The following is a 7,449-nucleotide window of genomic DNA, read 5'->3' as shown; positions in this document are numbered from 1 at the left end:
AGAGAGAGAGAGGAGAGAGAGAGAGAGAGAGAGGGAGAGGAGAGAGAGAGAGAGAGAGAGAGAGAGAGGAGAGAGGAGAGAGAGAGAGAGGAGAGAGAGAGAGAGAGAGAGAGAGAGAGAGAGAGAGAGAGAGCATGGAGGTGGATGGACTTCCGCCACACGCAGAACAATGCAGACCCGGGCGTCGCGTGGCGCGACGATGGGCAGCGCCGCTTGTGAAGGTCGACGGCAACAACGCGCCCAGCTGATCAATCAGCAGGTCGCATGCAGTCCGAATCCAGGGGATGAAACAGGCTCACGCGAGACTGAAGCCAGCGCTGGGTGATGATCTTCGCCACCGTGTTCTCAAGAGGAGATCCGTGGGGATCACAGCACGGGCCGCCACGAATGGGATGCCGTGCCGAACGGTCTCTGGGGGCTCTTTGAAAGGTAAACACCGTCGTGACTCGGGTGGTCATCAGCTTCCTTCGTTTATGCATTGAATGACCCCATTATCGTGATACAGCAAAGCCGATAACAATGAGGTACGGACAGGGCACCGGGGCGGGATGCTACTTTACACTTATAAGGAAACGATTAGAGCGTTTCATAACCGGCTGCCCCCGAAGCAGTGTCCAGTCTGCGAGGAAAACACAACTCCAAGCAATGGGCGTAAGCAGGCTAAAATTCATTGGCTAAAGTTGCCCATTTTTCCGTTTACTTTGACGTGCAGCGTGCTCTCGCGTCAGCTTCACTTTTCACCGACCAGTACAAATATGAAGGTATGACCAATAATGCATGCGTGCATACAGTAATACATATATACCTACATAATATAATAACTTCCAGAAAACAGATAACAGTACATACCAAAATAATAAAAAGTCGCAAGGTTGACCAACAATTATGCTCGGAAATTATCATTCAGGCTGTAACCACTGATTTTCTTTTAAACAAATTTCTTAATGCAGAGTACCGAGCGTGGTTACTTTGCTGCGCCCGTTGCAGGCCAAGGATATTTTTTAAACATATATTTTGCGTTCAAGGAAGGATGACATGCCTGGAATTTGCTAAAATCTTACAAGAATTTTAGTTGGAAAAAAGGGAAAGGAAAGTTTGACTTCGATCATAAAGATAATAAAAGCCAGGCTGGTCTTCGCAAGCGCTTTCTGCGTGCGACTTGGTCGACGTGGACCCATCGGTGGTGTGGCAACCGGTTTCATTCACTGTCATCCACGCGGTCTGCTTACGGAAAAGCTTTTTACACCGAACCCTCGCCAATCGCGCTGCCCCGTTCGGTGTCACTCCCGGTAGCCCCGCTTGGTCAGACACGTGTCCACCACTGGAGGCTCCGTTCTGTCAGACACGTGTCCACCTCCGGTGACTGCTCTGTCAGACACGTGTCCATCTCCGGTCACTGCTCTGTCAGAGACGTGTCCACCTCCGGTGGCCCCGCCCTGCCAGACATATGTCCACCTCCGGTGACTGCTCTGTCAGACACGTGTCCATCTCCGGTCACTGCTCTGTCAGAGACGTGTCCACCTCCGGTGGCCCCGCTCTGCCAGACATATGTCCACCTCCGGTGACTGCTCTGTCAGACACGTGTCCATCTCCGGTCACTGCTCTGTCAGAGACGTGTCCACCTCCGGTGGCCCCGCTCTGCCAGACATACGTCCACCTCCGGTGACTGCTCTGTCAGACACGTGTCCATCTCCGGTCACTGCTCTGTCAGAGACGTGTCCACCTCCGGCGGCCCCGCTCTGCCAGACACGTGTCCATCTCCGGTGGTACCGCTCTGTCAAACACGTGTCCATCTTCGGTGTCATCGCTCTGTCAGAGACGTGTCCGCCCCCGGTCACTGCTCTGTCAGAGACGTGTCCACCTCCGGTGGCCCCGCTCTGTCAGACACGCGTCCATCTCCGGTCATTGCTCTGTCAGAGATGTGTCCACCTCCGGTGACCCCGCTCTACCAGACACGTGTCCATCTCCGGTCATTGCTCTGTCAGAGACGTGCCCACCTCCGGTGACCCCGCTCTGCCCGACACGTGTCCACCTCCGGTGCCCCGCTCTGCCAGACACGTGTCCACCTCCGGTCACCGCTCTGTCAGAGACGTGTCCACCTTCGGTGGCCCCGCTCTGTCAGACACGTGTCCATCTCCGGTCACTGCTCTGTCAGAGACGTGTCCACCTTCGGTGGACCTGCTCTGTCGGACACGTGTCCACCTCCTGTGACTCCACTCTGTCTGTCCACGTGTCCTTTCGCTCCCGTCTAATGGTATATCGTGAACGCAGCCTCGCCCGCTGTCGTCCCGTAATGGGAAACTGCTCGGAAAGGCAGCCATATGCTGCCACACACCACGCAGCCGGTACGCTTTTGATGCTCGCTGGTTTTCCAGCATTGACCTGAAGTAGGAAAGACGCGCTTGCCGATTTGTGTTAATAGCTATTCAAATGGAGGTTTCCTGGGCCACATGTGCTGTCGCGGGTTACACCGCTTTCTCGAGAGGAACACCCTTCCCTAGGTGTATCGTTTCAGTCACAACCGTGTCTTTTGTGTTGGTTAACAAATACCGGAAAATATGACTTCAGCAGCGGCACTGAGGTCCAAATGAAACACACGACCGGTTATTACAATGACACAGAATGCGTCGATGCATACACCAGTGCGTACCTGTGCGTACTCTAGTCAGCCCCAACAGGCATTGATAGGCAGCGTTGATCACACAACGAGACTGTTGTCTAGGAGAGGAAAGTGATACAACATGCTTTCATATATTTCCCACATTTGCAGTGGCGCTTTCAACAGAAAAAATGACACGAATATTAATTAAATACTAATTAAAATGACAACGTTGAACAATGGCATCAAAACATCTCGCATATTTGTAAGCAAACTCGATTGTTGGCTGCCAATGATATTCAAAACGAATAGCGGCATTAACATACATGCCAGGGTGCATTCGAATGGGGTGGCGTAGGCTAGGTTTGTGCCGGTCTGATCCGGAAGTACAATTTTGCAGAACAGCTTACTCGGGACCTATTGACGCGGCTCTGTGTCCGACCAAGCATCATCAGAAATGTGTTTGCATGCTTGTGCTTTATGACTTATTGCGCTTCCGAATGCTTAGCGTCGGCAACAGCCCATAAACACAACATCTATAGGTCATCTCCGACAGACAATGTTGCTTGACATAGCTGAAGTGGCGTTACGCAACGCAACGAACCGCCGTTAGGCGGTTTAGGCGGATGACAAGCACGACGGTTAACAGGGTCGGCAGCACGAGAAGACTTGGTGTTGCAACATGGAGACATAGCCGGGCGGTGACAGCGTTGGTGAACGAAGTCACCGGGGAGGTGCGGGCGGGGCCACAGCAAACTTCCCCAGCCACTGCGCTGTCGCAGCAGGCTGTTACCCCTAGAGGCGCGAGGGTCACACTACCATGGCGGGGCAAGCAGCCAGCAGCCTTGGCCACAGCAGCTTGAACGAACTGATCACCCCATTCGACACTCCCTGTTCCCACTGACTCCCGTACCATAGCGCTCAGCCGGCTGGCATTGAAGACTCCGTAATCACTGGCCTGACCGCAATGTAGACGCGCGTTGACTGCCGTTACTTTTGATCATTCGAAAGAGTGATATTGTCGTAGATTACGCCGATCGTACTACAGCAGCGTGATCATCGTTAACCGTGCGGAAAAGCGCGGTGAGCGCGGTTATGGTGGCCCTCTGCCCAGGTCTGCCCAGGCCAGGGCCGCCGCGGCTGGTCGTCAGCTCCAAGGCAACGCTCTGAGTTAGTGCGACTGGCCGGCGGCGTGGCTCCGCCGCGTCCATCGGCTAACATCCCCGCTCCAGGTCAGCATGACCTCCGACCCCTGCACATTGGCGGCCGCCGCTCAAGGCGCCCGGCCTGCGCCCCGTGCGTCGCTCTCGTTACCGGCCGCCGGGCACTACGCAGCGATGTCGCCCGGGTCTACGTCGCGGGATGTGGGGGGGGGGGCGGGCAATGGGGGGCAATGGTTAGAAGACGACGCCGGAGAGCCAGGCAGAGGGTCGCCGCCGTCCGTGACAAGGGCGGGCGCCTCTGACGACGGCGCGACGGCGGCTCTTCCCGGAGCTACGATGTTGCGTGCTCCGCAGGAAAAAACAGCCGAATGTCCGCGCAGACGGCCTGATCGTCACAAGGTAGTCATTCTTCCGCTGCGGACTCGTGCACAATTGGGACAAATGCAACGGTGCGCGGCCGGATTCAAAGACGCAGCTAGTAACAAGCTGGCGGCATCCATGCCTATCAGGCTGATCCGTGTTGTCGTTCTTTTGTACGAAAGTGGATCCATCAAAATCAAAGTGCAACGAACAGATGTTCTTATCTACGTTGTTTAAAAGTTGGTACGGCTGTCACTCAATAGAATACTCTATAACAGGCAATGGTTGGAAGCATCCGAAACGCATCGTGTGTATCTGTGCTGCCCCTTTGTTGATCGAAAGTGCAGCTTTAAAATCCAGAGTGAAGTGAACAGATGGCCAAGCATGGCCAAGCATAAAGTTGGGTGCTACAGCCATGCTGGTGTAGCTGTAAAACGGGTACTGAGGCCATCCCAAGGGAGTTATCAAAACAGGATCGCACGAAATGAGGAAAGCCTAGCAGGAGTTACATATTTTTATATAAATTATCGCCGTATATCTACCTAAGATTAGTGTTGGACCTTCAAAAAACGCGCAGAGCTTTGTTAGCAATCCTCTCAATCTCTTCCTTTTCGATCATGCCAGAAAATGCAAGGCAATCTTATTTACACACCTGCTTAAATTTAAGGCACTCACCAGTCAACTAGCCACTATGTCATGGCGTGGTTAATTTGAACCAATAGCGATACAGCTAAACATTGAACCAATTCCACATTTGCTACGATATTCCGCGTATTTTCCATGAAGCAGCCACCCAAATTTTGTTGACCATGTCGGACTGATTGTCTTTGGCCAGCTGCCAACTGACAATATGTGACAGCCGACACAACTCTATACATGACGCACCACACAGTGGGTGCCCTCCAGAAGTTGCACATCAATCGCCCCCAAACTCTGACCCTAGCATTTTTCTTTCAAGCCACGGAGGCAATATTATGGTTTGGAACACTGGAGATCTGGCAATTTTCACTACGATTACGAACAGAGGTTCTTTATTGAACCCTGCAATGCACAAGTGATGCACAATCACCATGTGCTCAGCCTATCACTTCTGTGCAACCGTAAAACTCGCATGTCATTTTGTTTCGTTAGGGCCAGCTTTATCGTAAGTAATGATGTCTGAGGCTGCTTCTTCTCAATAAACACAAAAGGGATTAACGAACAGAAAGAACATCCCGGCCACTAAAGGACATGTCAAGAAGTGATCGATAACTAATTACACTTTACCAACTATGTACCTTTCAATAAAACCATTGGCCCAATAACAATGACATATGGATCCTCATTACGCATTGGAATCCCATACGGACAGCTTTATTGGGCAGAGACACCGAAAATAAGGGTCACTGAGCGTTAACTTCAGGCTTAACTATTTTGTTCAAGTCTAGGACAATTACCTTAACAGAGTTAAGAACAAAACCCAGATCATAGTCTTGACATAAATGACCAAGAGGCACAATCATCACAAGGCATGAACAATGGTTACAGCTTCCGACAGGTACCCAATGCATTAGCTACATCTAACCGTATATGACCCATTGCGATGGGTCAGCTACTCCAGGTAGGTAGCGGTACACTGTGTACACGTAGGAGAGTCCGCTCATGCCCGAGGTGGTGTAAACAAACGAAGATGCTTCATTGATCAGGCCAGTCCGTTGACTTCAGCGATGACCAGTTCGGTCGCGCCTCTTCCAGGATCGTGGAAAGTGGGAGCCGGACACACCTTGGACGGCGTATTAGCTGCTCTCTATGCGGTATGCTCTATAACTTCTTTGCGGTGTGTATGTTTAACAGACACGGATTTTTCTATTGCTGCAATTACATAACCGCTACAACACATAATCTGCACACACCAGCCATATATTTCATTATCGAGGCTCCTCAGGTGAGCTATCCGAGGCTAGGCGCTTGTGCGGGTGCCTCACACATGCAGTCTCCCCCCTGTCAGACGCCGCCTGGGTGGCGTAGCAGAAACGCCAGTGAAGTAGCACGACAGGTGAGTAGACGCATCACCCTAAGCCACCTTAGCCGACTCTTATCCGGGCTAAACACGACCTAAACACCATTTGACGGAGCGTTACGCTGGGCATCTGCCATCGCGAATACTGCTCACGATTCTGCCGTGATCTCGCACCACGCGCCTCAGGGGCGCTGTGGGAGACGACGCGGTGCATTGACACGGCGCACACCGTCTTAGCAGCGCTGCGGAGGCTCCGCAGCGTCTCGCGGCGAGCTTCGCCACGCGGTCTAGCCTGACTGGAATGTGTGGGCTGTAGCCGGCGGCCCCGGCCGCTGACCCCATTCGCTGCCGCTCCGGTTGGGTTCAGCCCGCACGGTCGGCCGGGCCGTTTTTCCTGCCACTCCACAGGCACGCCGGGCAGACTCCGGTCCCGCCAGCGTGACAAATTCGGTAGGTGGCCGGCGGAGCGGCACCAGCAGCTTACCTATGGGACTCCTGGTGCTCTGTTGTGCCTGGTGCACCCGGCCGGCGCACACCGGGGAAAGCGTCGGCTTGCTATCGCCGCGGACCGTCCCCGACTGCATCCTGGCTACACTGCATGGTCACCGAGGACTCGAACTGCACCGAAACACTGGAAACCCGACACTCCCCCCCACCGGCTACTCGGGACGCGCAACTGAAGCCGCTATCCAACACACCCGCAGTCCACCTTTCTCCGAACGGCCCGGGCGTGCTATTACGAGTGCGCTGGTTGGCTGCCGTTCTGAGACAGCGGTCACGATTGGTCGCTGCCCGCCGCACACCTGACGGCCATTCGAGCTCAGGTGGGCGCCGTTGGAGGCGCTCAAACCGGTGCCTCCGTGGGCGGCCAATGAGACCTGCCGAGATGTATCGGTTCGGTGGGACTGGACTGTCTCGATGCAGGATCGAACTGAGTTTTACCGCCCCCCCCCCCCCCACATATTCTTCGAGCCGTGAAGAGCCCAGGAAACCCGCGGAATGCAAGGAGAAAGCAACCGTATCCCACGAAACAATGCGCTTCGCGGTTGTTGATTGTCATTAGGATTTAGTTTGTCAGACCGCATCGAGGGCGTTTTATCTCGCGACCCTGGTCTCGTTTGTGATGGCGTAATTGCAATCTCGCTTGTTATAAGGCAATGCCTCGTGAAGTTCCAGCACCCTGACCTTTATTTCCAGACTTGGATTTAAGTGCGATTTTTTATCTCAACATGTGACGTCAAGGATTCAAACTAAGAGATGTACTCAAATTTGGTGTGGCTCACTCACGCATCAGGCCCAGTCCGCGTTATCAGACTCATGTCCAGGCG

At 53.6% G+C, this 7,449-nt stretch overlaps 1 protein-coding gene across 1 annotated transcript in view; it reads right to left on the bottom strand.

The window, feature by feature from the left end:
- The window catches only part of LOC119097484 (protein FAM43A), a 43,264-nt gene extending 36,482 nt beyond the window's left edge, over positions 1-6,782 (bottom strand). The window contains exon 1 of the mRNA XM_037220513.1: positions 6,606-6,782. The gene's annotated coding sequence lies outside the window, so the exon portion shown is untranslated. The remainder of the gene's footprint in view (positions 1-6,605) is intronic.
- Between the last annotated feature and the right edge of the window lie 667 nt (positions 6,783-7,449).

Source organism: Pollicipes pollicipes, unplaced genomic scaffold, assembly GCF_011947565.3.
Source record: "Pollicipes pollicipes isolate AB1234 unplaced genomic scaffold, Ppol_2.1 Scaffold_4295;HRSCAF=5057_pilon_pilon_pilon, whole genome shotgun sequence".
NCBI lineage: Eukaryota > Metazoa > Arthropoda > Thecostraca > Pollicipedomorpha > Pollicipedidae > Pollicipes > Pollicipes pollicipes.
The sequence above is the reverse complement of the archived record's forward strand: the minus strand, read 5'-3'. Positions and strand labels throughout refer to the sequence as shown.